Here is a 14,601-nt window from a genome sequence, read left to right as displayed (position 1 = left end):
TTCAACAGAATTTCAAGCTTTATTCTCCAGGACGAGACAATTTAAGCTACCATCCTCCCGCTTTCTACTTTCAGCCTACACAAACCAGCAAAATCTGAGCAATTCCACGTGCCCTTTAGTCTCAGCTCTTATTTGCCAGTCTGCATCGATGAGTTTTACCACAACCAGCTGCCAGCCTGCCCCACAGACTATTAGCTGCAGTGCTCGTATCCACCCCAGCTCTGAGTAAACATAAGAAAAATAATTCCCAAGTGACTGCAGTGTTAATGGAACCCACCAAAGCTGAAATGGCAGGACTTCAACACTGAGAGCTGTGCAGTTCTAGCAGAGGGATCTTGGCAGGCAGAGGGGTCAGAATCACTTCTGAAGGTGCCTCTTTGCTGGCTGAACCTCAGGCCTTGCATTTCCTCTGTAAACATGACCTTTTTTATTATTAGAGCTGTAATGTTGCACGTTAGGAGAGTGTCAAGGGAGTCACGCAAAAAGACTGGGAGAGTCAGGAGGGACAGATGGGTTTTCTCTTATCTACCAAAATAAATTTTAAAAGCAAAGTAGAAAGCAGATTAAGATACTTAAGACCATGTTTGGCAAAGGTGAAGATGCTGCCAGATACAAACAAAAGCAACAACTGGTAGTTGACATCCACAAATGCACCATGACCATGATAAAAGCGACAGATTTATTAAAGCTTAGTATATCTTGTGCCCTTCTTCATCACACCCTACTCATTTAAGTGGCATCAAGTGTAAAAATTAAAACCCCAGATGACATGCTATTTTGGATATTAGTTCAACCTGTTTATCCTATTATTACCATGACATTTGCAAATGTTATCTTTGGGTACCAGAGCATGGATAAATAACTATGAATGATATTTCAGAGCTGTCCTATCACTAATGAAATCCACACTCATAATTAGTTTCATCTAAAGAATATGAAGTTTCCTCACTAGGCATTTATGCTTTTTATTCATGATTTATAACATTTACTGATGCAGGAGTTAACAGATTAGATTGCTGAACGCCTGGAGTTATCACACAGACAATAGAAACAAAGCATCTTCTTAATCAATCATCTTGCTAGCTATTTAGCTGGCTTTCCTCCTAAGAGATCACTGGACAGAGAGGCCATTACTCAAAAAAGGAGAAAAAACAGAGAGAAGAAAGTGCATTCATTATTATTTTCCAACTATGCATCTATGTCTCAGCTGCTTATGCAATCTGAATGACAGTATTTGTATTTCTTGAAGTGTCAGTCCCTAATCAGACTGCTGAATGCCTTTGTTTGGAGGTAAGCATGGCTCTGAATTAACCTCTCTAACACTTCTCTTTCCCTGCTCAGTGTGCACGTAATCCTGGGAACTGTTCATCTTGGATTCAATTGTCCACTGTCCATTTGTCAGAACAAAAGACCAGACATCACTTAAGGCTCTTGGAGTTGACTGGCTATTTACAGTATATCAGAAGTCTTTTGGGCTTTCATTTCAGATTTCAGCAGGGATTTGTGGTGAAACTTGTTCACCTTTTAGCCCTTTCTGCAATGCTGGATATGCCTTTTCTCAAATTTTCTAAATCTATTTAACTGCCCAGAACATTAATGCTCAGCCTGAAACAATGAAATTATACAAATGATGTTTTCTGTTAAAGCCTGCTTAATGCAGTGTATTAAGATTCTTTTTGGCCTATTATAAACAAGGTTGCAGAGGGATGTTTTTTCTGTCTGGACCCCAGTGCTGTGCTTTCCAAGTTACTTCCGAATAAAAACCTCTGTGTGGGTCTGTTTTGTCTGAAATCCTATTCACTTTCTCAATTCAGGTTTTCTTTTCTTCACAAATTTAATCCTCAGCCCTGGAATTCTTTCCTTATTTTCTTAGTTATGATGAGAGTGAACAGCTGCACCATTTTGCAGACTTTGTTGACAGTGCTCACTTCTTACTTTTTTCACCCCCTTTACCCATTACTCCCCCCTCCCTTTTTTTTTGCAGACAGTCCCTGGTTCACTTTGTCTGGCTACTGTCTGACATGTCAGCTTACACTATTCCAGCTCCCAGCTGTTCTTTCCTTTCATGCTATGGATTGTTCTTTGCATTATAGTCAAACACAGCTTTTTATTTCCAGAGGGCTAATTTGTTTCCACAGCAACCTATAAAATGGAGAAATCTGATACCAGAACTTCTCTTTAAAACTTTTTAAATGTGTATATAAACACACATGTATTTGTCCATCTTAAAGGCAATTGCTGTAGCTATGAAAGGGAAGCTGTTATGAACACTCAGGAATCAGTAACTTCTCAAATTGCTTAAACTACCCCATCACATTTCTGATTCTCATTATAGATATTGGCAGAAAATGACTGGGAATATTTTCCATCGACCACGGTTTCAGTTGCAAAATTGGATATGATTAAACCAAATTATTGGTGTCTCCCTGTTTACTCAGTGCCAGATCTTTCCGTGTAAATTTGCTGGCTATTTTTTAATTGTCATTTGCAAGTTCCACTGTGGTAAACTTACTTAGAACCGAGTAACTGAGCTGGTAACTTTCTGGTTGAGCTGTAAATGCTCTGAGATCTAAGTGAAATACTGCCATGGATGGAAAGCAAGATTATACCTTCCCTTTTTGCAAAGACATAGCTACTGAAAGCTAGAAGCACAAAATTTCCTTTTTGTTGATATGTTGACACAAAAGACAAATACCTATCTCTGCATTTGTGTAAGCAATTCTGAAGGAAGATGAACATACTGAATTTAGCAGCCCCCATGTAGACCCTGTGCTGTGATGGCCAGAGCTCATCAACTGGAAGTTCAGATAAATTGCAATTTTTTATTCTACTTTAAAACTGCTGATCCTCAGGGAAGTCTGGGCCGCTCCAGCTTTCTACTTGTCTTGGTGTTACTATCCCACTCAAGTTCTCCCAAGCTGGATGCCATAAATCCATGGTCTTCATTGTGCACTGACAGTTATTCAATATGCAGGCTGAGCCTTCTTCAAAACCCATCAAATCTGGCCCTGTCTTTACAACCTGGGGCTTTGCACCCAAGTATATGTCATGTCTCTTAGAAGGTTAGGCCAATGTTTGATTCATCAGTCACTCAAGAACTAGTTTCATTATGTTAAAATCAGCACAGTGACCAGATGCCCTCTGGGCTGAGACAAAGAAGAACAAAATGTCAATGAGTCCAGAGTGTTCAGGGTATCCTAATTCTGTGTGGCAAAATTTCTGTCTGCCTCTAAGTCCTTGACCCAGAGGAACAGGCATAAATAACCCAGAAAATTAGGCATGAATGGATATTAGTAAAGCATCTGAACTGGAGATGAGTTACAGCAAGGCTGCTGAAAGTAGTTTTCAGTGCTTTTGAGAATATCAGATAAATCAGTATTGGAATATTTCCGGGGCATTGGAACACTCCAAACCCACCTTTTGATGTGCTCTACAGGATTTTAGCTCCTTGTTGAACTGTTATTTTACTCAGTATATCTTACAGGAATAAGGCGTAAAGATTTCTATAAAAATGCTGCTTAAAGGAGGGTCCTGAGACACCCACTGATGGCACTGATAAGGAAAAACTTGATTCTAAGGTTGGCCACATAACCATTCATGGACATTGTTCATGAGTTTGTTCTTATGTTCCTTTATCTGGCCTCTTTTCTGTCCACAGCTACATCAGTCACCCATGAACACCTTAGGCATCCTTGTGCAATCATATATAAAGCAACTTACTAATAGTATAGGCTTCCAAACTTGCCTGGACATGAAAGGACCCATTATCTATCTTCTTGAGAAGAGCCTTAGCAGGACTCTCAAAACAACAGTAGAGATGCACTTGAGCAGTAGGTTAGATAAAATATGTTCCTGGAGGATCAGAGCATGACCTGGTTTGCCCACTGATTATAATTATTTGCTCCACCTTGCTTTTATCTTCCACAGAAAAGTGAAGTTTACTCCTTTTTTCCTTTTGGCTCAGTCTTACCCACTACAAGAACTGTGCTCTAGTCTGAGAGGAGTTTTATTTCTGGGCAATTCTTGCAAAAATATTCTCAGAGTGTGGGCAGCTGATACAACACCTGTGGGTGACAGCAGTGATTAAAACACAGTTTGCAGGAACACTCCTATTTCTTAGCACAAAGTCATCATGAGTCGTAAGTAAAATCCCAGGGCAGAGAAATCATTTGCCATAACAAGGCTAATGAGGTACTGTGACTGTGTTATCATTAAAACTGGGCAAATTTTATGGTCCTGGAGGATTTGTGAACATATCTAACTAGTCTTGGAGGGATGCCAAACTATTTTGATGTTTCCTCCTCCCTCATGCACTCCTGGTCCCTCACATCTGTCTCTTCTGTCCTTTGTTGATTTGAACAAAACAAAACCCATGTAAATATATATATATATTTTTTTTCTCCCATCTCCTATTTTCAATTGAGAATTCTACCTTCTGCTGGAACTTCAAGGGAAATATGGTGTCTAGGTTGACAGTGTTCCTTCTTGTCTTGCCTGATATTATTTTAATTTCCTCTCAGCTGGATTCTTCTCTCTCTCTCCCTAGCTCTCTTCAAAGTGGGTTGTTAATCTGAGATTGCTCAAAATAATAATTAATTTTTAACACCCTGGGAGTTTTGAAATACAGGCAAATCTCTTATCAGTGCTTCCAAGGGCATAAGTCACTGCAGTATTAACAACAAACTGAGGAAATGCAAATATTAGTTTTTTGATGCATGGCCTGTGGCAGCAGGGCCCAGAAAGTTGTACATGGAATGCTTCATGACATATTGCAGAGTGAGTGCCTAACTCTGCCCATAACTGAAGTTGGTCAGGCTATTTGTGCTTTTTTGTTTTCTGATCACTGTATCAGAGTTTGATTCCTCTGGGAAGTATCAAGATGTCCGTGCATGCTTTGGTCTATGCAAATGCAGAGAGGTTTCAAAAGCATTAACAGTAATTGCATGTGCACTCTCAGCCTGCAGAAGGTTTTCTATTTTCTGGAAGCACCAGCTTTGCCACATGTGTCACGGGGCAAGTTTAGAGACCTCTGGTATTTGGGTAATTGGTGATGTGCAGAGATTTACACTTCTGTGTTGGAGTGAAACGTGTGTGGGACTCTACTGTTTCAAGCACCGACATTTTTTCTTAGATCTCTCCCTAAATGTCTCACAATCCCTCATTACTTTAAGTTGAAAAATGTTAATAGGGCCCTTTCACTGCTGAAGAGCCGAGGATCATGACTTGTAAAGCACAGATCCATTGACATCCACAGTCTGTGCAACAAGACATGAAGCAGCAGCACCTCAAGGAGCTGCAGATCTCCAGTCTGAGTAGGCACCACGACCATTTTAGCATTTCTCTTCCTCTTGGGGTGAGTTCCCACTGTTTGTTACTGATTTTTTTATAACATAAACTATTACAGAAGTGTTAGACAAGGGCTTATTCTGTCTCTCAGCCACCTGTGTAATTATTTTTTTAAAACCAATGCAGAAAAATTTCAATGCTGCTAAACTGACACCACAAGGAGTATCAGATGGTGAACAAAGGGCTATGTCTTCAAAGTGGCTCTTTGTGCTTGTGAAATAAATGTCTCCTCTTTCTACCCTTTGTGGTCCCAAGTGATAAGAGTCCCTTTTGGACAAAGGACACAAACCAAGATATATGGAATGGACAGCTCTGTACCTTGATGGGAATATGTGAGTATCCTACCCTCAACCCTCTTTAACAATTGAATTTTCACAGTACAAAGCCTCCCAGAGTCTGGTTTTCTAATTAAAGCAACTTTATGAAGAAAAGGTCCAAACCTTCACACTGATATTTTTTCCTCCCAGGCTGTACATTTGTAATAGCAGTCAGACTTAACTTGTCAGACCATGTTTCTGATATAATGAGCCAGAGGAATTAACTAATTTACCACAGCTGGCCTGATTCTTTTGCCCTGAAAATTCTTATATTTAGGTAGTGCAGATGTGAACTCCCCTCCACAATGAGAACTAGAAAAGAAAAGATAAAGAAATTTTAACATCCTTCCCACCCCCGCATCCAAACCTGACATAGTGGTTTGTGTGTCCTGTCCCAGGGCACATGGATTTTGTCTTTGAGGGGCAGTCATGGTATTCTTCTGTCTCAAACAAGGTTCTTGCAGTGCACTGGAAAAGCCTTCCTTGTGTCCAGCTGTCAGACAATATCAAAGGTCATTAGTAAAGAGCTTTTAACTCACAAAATAGTAGCTTGTGCTTAAGCTCCATCTTATGGTTATGTAGTCAGTTAGGATTGTTCTATGTTAACATTGGATCCATAATGAAAGTCATCCTCGCCAAGCTTTCCAAACCTTCACACACCTCTTGCTTATTCTACAGCCACTACTCCAGCTACCCCCATGATGTGTGGGTCCTGCAGAGAAGTCCCAGGAATAAAACTTGAAGCTCTTCTCTAACTACAGGCAATATAAGAAGTTGCCCTGAAATAATAGAAGCAAGGACCTTTTTACTTCTTTATTAGCTGGCTTTCTGATGACTAGATCTGCTGCACTGGGTTGGATGTGTACGTCTGAAGAGCTCAGGCTGGAGCAGAGTCTGAGGATGCAGAGAATACTTTTTCTGTCCTCTTTGGTTCACAAGCTGAGAGATGGATCCCCTGCATCAAGATGGATGCCAGATGTGGCTCACTGTATCTGGATTCCTCATGAACACATGAAAAAATATGAGTTCTTGTAGTGGGCAGATTTGGGTTAAGAAGAAAAAGTATGGGAAAAGTCTGGTCCTGTGTGCCTCTTGTGTGCTACACAGATATGAAGCCTCAAATTATTTTGTTTTTTTTTTTTCCTAAGAATATGCACATATACATACTGAGTATGCACATGCATACTCAGAAAGAAAGAAAAAGAAAGAAAAAAGAAAGAAGCATGAAAGAAAGAGAGAGAGAAAAGAGCAAAGGAAAGCAGGTAAAACCCTATTAATACCAAAATTTTCAGAGAAGTTAATGTCTCTTTAGTACTGTGATTTTTGTTTACCCACACTTTTCCTCAGTGACATCTTGGGAACAGATCTTTTCCTGGACCATCTTTTCTCACTCTGTGTCTTTAAGTGAGTAGCCATTCAACTCAAAAACCTCGAAGGAAAGGGGATTTTAAAAAGAAATATGCAATCTTTCTCCCTGCTTGGTGGGATTCTGGGACGTGGGTGTTTCAGAACAAGGCAAATTCTTGACATAGAAGAGTTATTCCCTACACAGGACAGTTGCAGTCCACATAAACCACAAAAAACAAGACAAAACAAAACCAAAAAACAAAAAAAAACCTAAATACCAAAAACATCAGATAAATTTAAGATATACTGAATATGTACCAACGTATCAACTGTAAAGGTTCACAGCTCAATAAGCAGAGCCTCCAAAACATTCAACCAAATTGTGGGCAAATTTCTCTGGTTTTTCTCTGGTTTCTCCTCCTCAATAATATAATCATAACATTTGGAGATTTTTAAAATTATAAAACATTTTTTCCAGGTGTTCTATTCTTGCCCACACTGATTCTGACTTTAATAACTTTAAACTTTATTATTGACACCTTTTTCTGAACATACTGCTGTATGGTGAGGACTTGGCACAAACAAGGATTAATACTGATTTTTCTTGGAGAGAATGAGGGCCTCAGGCAATAGATGAGAGGATCTGTGGATCACATAAGTACTTTATAACAAGATGTACACTTCATTTTAACTGACAGTCGATGAGAAATATAATTTCTCATTATCATTTTTATAGGGCTCTAAATTGTGAATGTTGCTGTCTGGATAAGTGACACGAAATGTTCCTATGATATTAAATTTGATGAAACTCAGTAAAGACTATAAACTAAAGAAATTTGTGTGGCTATGATGGTGAATGGGCAACACTATATGTTTACTGACATATGGATCATGTTGACTCCTTCTTTGCTCTTACAGATAATTTATCAGGTAACATATGGGGAAATACGAGTGTGGACTGATGCCCAGGAAATACTACATTGCTGGAAAGGGATAAGAAAGTCTCTGTGCTGAGCTGTAGGCTGCAGTTCATGGCAGCTGGCATGAATTCACATTACACCATGTCTTGTAGGTAGACCATGAGTCAACAGGATAGGACTTCATTTTACCTCTACTGCCAACTACTGGGAAATCCAGAGATAACAGGAAGAAATTCTTTACTGGGAGGGCGGTAAGCCATTGACACAGGTTTCCCAGAGAAGTTGTTGATGCCCCCTCCCTGGAAGTGTTCAAGGCAAGGTTGAAATAGGATTTGAGGTGTCCTTGCTCATGAAGTCAAGTTGGAATTAAGTGGTTTTTAAGGCGTCTTCCAGCCCAAGCCATTCTCTGATTCCAATAACCAGTAACTAATGGGATGTGTCCTTGTATGCAAGGGATGCAATGGATCACTATATGAGCAGGAAAAGTCTGCAGTAAGGGGAGGTTCGTGGTGTAAAAGCTGAAGCATGAGAGTGGGAAGGAGATTTCCCTTGAAGTAGTCCAGGGTGAGCCAAAGACATTTTGATCTGAATTTTTTTTTCCCATTTTGTGTTGGAGAACAAAATGTGTGTTTTGGAAGAGACTCAGTCATGGTCATGAACCTGTTTAAGGCTGGGAAGCCTGGCAGGCTTCTGCTTACTCACTTTATACTGTGAAGGCAAGCAATTTTTTATCCGGGAGAGCTTGGTTTTCTAGAAGTAATTTTCAAATAATAAAATGAGTTTTCTTCCATCATTAAAAATACTCACAGTTGTCAGGATGAAGAGTGTAGAGGAAGGCCATTTTGATATATGTCAGGGCTAAGAAACTGAACATTTATCTATTTAACAACACTTCACAGTTGCCAGATTTATGCACACATTGTATTTAGCCCTGTAGTAAAATTTATCTCTCCTTTTGGACAACATAATTCTTTCCCTCTGGTAGAAGAAACTGCATCTATGGGAAAAGGTGAATTTCTTTTAAAGATCAGTTGGTTGTTTTCTAAAATATTTGATGTATATTTAGGGACATTACTAATTGTGCTAATAATATTTGCTTGTAGCTAAACCTTCATAGAGACATTTTCTAAAGTGGACACTTTTACTCTGTTTAAGGACATTTGGAGTTATATTTGAAAAAGTAGTTATGTGTCTTGCATGCGACAGGCATCTAGTGAGGTTTTCAAAAGTATTTCAAGAGTATTTCAACAATTACTTTGGAAGTAATAGCTGTAGGAACAAGGGTGCTTTTCTGCTTTTGAATGAGCACTAGAAACATCTCTGAGTTGTTAAACAGAGTCCTCCAGAGCTGGTACTTCAGAGGAAGATGTTGTCAGCTGCACTTCATGAGGGATGAAGGCAGACCTTGTGCCTGGGCTGTTTTGGAGAAGAAAAAGCATGGGGAGGAATAAGAAGAGATTGTTGGAAACAAGGGAAAAGGGAAGAACATCTGAGAACACAGAGACTGATTCCTAGGAGGAAAGTGGAAGGGCAAAGAGCAATGAAGTTTAAGCATTTTTGAATTTTCTGAATCTGAGTGGACTGGCTCCAGCAAGTTCCCCTAAATAGTTTGGATACACTGAAATGGGTAGCACAGAGAGATAGGTAGGTTTAATCAAGACCTCAAGTCCTCCTTGGTTCCTCCAGAAGTAGAGTAGGACAGAGAGAGGTAGTGATAAAGATTGACTGCACTGGAAATTTTATGTACTACTCCAAAATTTGCTGTAAGGAAAAGGATTGCTGTGAAGGGCCAGCTGGTGCTGGGGTTAGGTGGGATTGCTCTAAGAAAAAGAAACCCTCTGGTCTCCACTCCATGCTTAGAAATCTTGATAAGTGAAGAGCTCCTGTTTTTATCATAGAATGTTTCAGGTTGGAAAAGACCCTTGGGATCATTGAGTCCAACCATCATCCCTACTCTATGAAGTTCTCCCCTAAATCATTTCCAACAACACCACATCTAAATGACCCCTAAACACATCCAGGGATAGTGACTCAACCACTTCCCTGGGAAGTCTATTCCAGTGCCTAGTGGTGTCTGTTTCTTATCAGCTTTCCTGAGGAGCTGATGGCCAAGTTGTCATGAAGTAAGATGACTCTGTGTTGTCTGGAGCTTCACTAGATCAAGCTATTTCTTCTTGGGTTTTAATTTTCAGTTGGCCTTGGCATCTGATGAAAACAAATCTCCTAAACGTCATAAACAAGCATGCTTTGTAGAATGGTTCAAGGAAACACTGCCTTCAGAAGCACAGTAAATAATAATCTGCTCCCTTTCTGCTCAGGGGAGAACAAATTCACTTTAGGCAGTCTCTGACAGTCAGTTTCTTAAATGTCTCAAAACTTTGTACAGAAAATGGTATAAACATGGGCACAGAAAACCATACCTCTTTGCAGGAACCAAATTCCTAAGGGTCAGGTTTGTGAAGTTCGTTGGACAGTGAGGTAAAGGCAGGGAGAAATATATAGAGTTTTTCAAGAGGTTCTAGTTGTGTGCTTCTCATTTTAAAAAGACTTAGAGAACCTGGGCATTTATGAAGGTGTCAGCAGATTTCTCTTTAGGTCCTAATTCTAGCCCTACAGGGCTAGGAACATTTCACTCCACTCTACTTTGTCCACACTTGAAGTACTTCTAATGGTACGCTCTAAACACTCCTTCTGGAACCTCATACATGTTCCTCCATCAGAAGATGCGGGAGTGAAATTGTTTTTCTTAAGGATACACTTTTCGTTGTTGCTAAGTTCTTGCTTAAATACTATACAGTCATATCTAACAATATTGGATCACACATTGCCCTTTTCATAATTGATTTAATAAAAGAAAGGCAGAACTAAACAAAACAAAAGCAAAAAAAGAAAAAAAGAGAAAACAAACAAACAAACCAAAGAACCCCACCAAAAACCCCAAACCTTCAGGCTTTTAAGGTTCTTTGAGGCTAAAATTGTTTGGATGGTTTCCCCGGCAAGAACACGTCTCAAATGAAAACTAAGTGGTGATTTTACTTTGATCTTGCATTTTGTCAGGGGCATTCTCAACCAGGCCAGAAAGCATTGGAGACTTGAATGGGATTTCTTTAAACAGTCATCACAGCCTCTTAATTCCATCACTAAGCTACTAAAAGTGAAATGGTAAAGAATCATCTAATTGCAGCCAGACATTATAAGCAATAATTATCTGCAGTCTGTCAAAATACTTCTGTTGTAATTTTATACCTCAGCATAGACATGCTGTCTGCTTCACCTTCCATATACCAGCAGCTGTTTGTGGTGGTAAACTGCTCTGAAGCCTTTATTTTTCTCCTATACTGACCTGATTAGTTATGTAAACTTGCCCATACTTTGCCTGACTGGATAGATAAAGGAAAAGAAATGTTAGCACTGGGTTCATATTTGCTGCCATTAATCCAGTCTCCATCGGTATCTGTATTTGCCTTGGGTTTGCAGTTTTCTCTGGAATCCCACAAAGATGTCTGCCCTGTGCTAAGTGTGTGTATCAAGTCTTGTTGATTATTATTCCGTGTGACAGTGGGATGACTGATAAAATAAATGAGGAGAATAAATAGCAGAATTAGTTTTTAATTTCTTTTTCCCTTGATTGCTCTCACTGTGTGTTTGAAGAGGCATGAAATTATAGTGGCTCTCTTGTATTAAAAATTGCCAGGAATTTGTGTGTATTCACTTGTAGAAGGGTTGATCTCACAAGACCTATTACAAAGAGGAAAGGAAGGAAGGCAAGCATTTCAGAAGCAGCAGTAAAAAAAAACTGGCCTTTTTCTTGAGTATTTTGTTTCTAAACATTCATGTCAAATGCTCTTCTGGCAGCATGATGATAGTAATGTTTATAATGTGTAAGACTTCCATACTTGTAAGTTCTGTTCATTAAATTCTATGTTTTGCCTGAGTAAATCCTACAGTGTTCACAGTCTTACAAGGCATGGCAGGAATTGTGGGTGTATTTATCACTTTATCTGATTATGTATAATCAGACACTCAGAAGTCTGCATTTATCTACACTGGCAGTATCTTTTCTCTAAAGACATCCTGAACCACACAGGGACAGATCATGGAGTTTTCAGTACCCAGCTTGTATTATGAACATTTAACAAGTACTCCTGTTCATCAGACTAATCTGTGAGCTGATTCACAGGTGAATACTTTCCTTTATCTATTCCATGGGGCAGAGTGGTCATCCATATATGTATCTGCCCATCATATATTGCAGTCCCTTGAGTTTTGGCTCACATTTTGACTCTGAGGACCCAGTGCTGCTCTTGTGCAGCTCTTCCACATATAAATCAGCATTCACTTTACTTATTCTCTTATGTGAATGATTGATGAGCATTTGAGTAATGTATATTGTATATTTTATGATTGTTGCGTCTGAAATTCAGTGCCTCCCTGCTAGGTTTTACACCTGTGATTTTATATCAGTTTCTTTTTCCACAGAATTCAAATGTTATCATTTTTGTTTAATCCTATACCAAAAAATCACCAGCAGTTTTATAAGAAAAATTCTATATTTTTTGAGAAAAAGGAAAAGTCGGTAACTTCACAGATTTTTTTTTGCTAAAATGTTCCATCTCTATTTGGTGAACTTGTTTTGATAATGGATTTTTACATTAACTTTTTCTTGTGAGCAATTTAATAATCTGCATCATCCAATATTTTTATTTATTTTTATTTTTCAAAAAACAGTGGTAACAGTTTCTAAATACAGGACTAAGAACACCATTTTTTTCTTATTAACTACCAAGTACATGGCTGAAAATTGGTCACTTTGTGTTGAAAATGCCCTGGTCTTAAATTCCAGCTAACTGCTTTGTTCTGAAAGTCATGGGCTACACCATTTTTAATCTCTTGCACTACTTAGTAGAAAGAATATGCTTGGTTCACAACTCAATATGGATCCAACAGACTATTCTAACTTCTTTCTTCCTGCTGGAGTCTCTGGAGTAATCCAGCTACAGAACAAACTTTCTCTATCATTTAGTCTTTCTTCATGTTTATATATAATATTCTTGTTTGTGAGAGGGAGATGTATTGACACTGAGAAGAGCAATGTAAAAGTGTGTCTAAAAGTAAGAAAAAAAAATATTGCAAAAATTAAGTAATCTTGTATTCAGGGTTAGAAGCCAATTTATAAGCTTTATAGCTTACCTACATGTTCTTAAAATAATAAAATGTAACGAGCCCAAATTCAGCCTGACTGAGTTGTTCTTCAATAGCATGTCTCTTGAATTGTAAGCCAAATACAGTTTGTATTTCCTGCCCAGAGATTTGTAATGAAAAAAGGGACTTCCTAACACTTACATAGAAATTTATGCCTGGAGCTGAACTTTGTCAAAGTGAAATGGTTGATAGTTTTACAGTGACTTCTGCTAAAGGGGTATCATGCCCTAACATTGTTATTCAACTGTTTCCATCAACATTTGTACATACAAATCCATCTTCCATCCTGGGTCTTTAAACTTTTAACCCTAAAATATTTACTGACAGGCTGTAAATTCCTGAAATAACAGAAGGCTTTGTTAACACAACAGTAGGCATGTAGCTGAGGAGATGAAGGTAACAGCATGGGCTAAGTTTCATCATGACATGGAAAAGCAATGTGATTGAGGTGTGTGTCCATGCCTGGGAGGCCAACAGGGTGCACACAGACATTGAATCACATGAGGAGCAAGTGCAGAAAAATACCTATTTTTTTACATTTTTGAGAAGAATATTTGGATTTCTCCAGATTCCAATAGAAGACAACATCAACAAAAAAATGGAAAATGAGTGCCCTATATTTGATCCCATTATACGACTTGTTGCAGTAATTTGCCATAGAGGACACATGATGACAGCAGCACATGACCTCCCTTTGCACACACTGCACAGGAGACCTGGCCTGGCAGAGGAGCAGCTCTAGGAGAGGACCCCCAGCAGCTAGGGATTGTAAGGACTCTCTCAATACCATCCTCAGTGCATAAGGCCTGAAAAATCTAAATATTTCTCTTTGGTGGTCTTCAATGTTTGGGAGATGCAAGAGGTGGGAATGGCAGGAGGTGCCCACCTGCTCAGTGCAAAACTGCATCTTCTTCTGGCAGCAGTTAAGGGAATATGGATACTACATGACACAAGTTACAGTGGAGATATTCCAGTGTGTGCCTATCTGAATTTCCAAAGAGAGTTTATTTGGTTAGATTCCAGGAAGTTTGCTCACTCATTGTAAAAATAGTACGAATTGTCTTTTGTGGTCCAGGTTACTTGTTCTTTCTTGCTCTTTTCAACCCAACAGTTAATGCATATGCACCACTTATATTTTAGAGATATGTTTGGTTATATATTTTTTGGCAGTGATAAATGCTTTTACAGTTAATAAGATAAAACTACTGATTTGCATCACTGATAAAGGAGAAGAAGCTTTTTTTTGTAACAGTGATTTGCAACCACCAGCTCCTCCAGGGCAATATTTAGATGCTTACTAAAGAAACCATTTTACCAGTCATTTGGCATAAGCTTCCCTTAAAAAGGTAATGATGTGAAATTGTGATTTCTGGTCCTGAGAGGCCAGTCCTGGATTCCACAGTAGTTGTATGCATGTGTTTACTATTACTTCATCACATGTTTGTTTAATCATATCAGTTAATATTACA

Source organism: Heliangelus exortis, chromosome 1, assembly GCF_036169615.1.
Source record: "Heliangelus exortis chromosome 1, bHelExo1.hap1, whole genome shotgun sequence".
Classification (NCBI taxonomy): domain Eukaryota; kingdom Metazoa; phylum Chordata; class Aves; order Apodiformes; family Trochilidae; genus Heliangelus; species Heliangelus exortis.
This window is presented reverse-complemented; position numbering follows the sequence as displayed.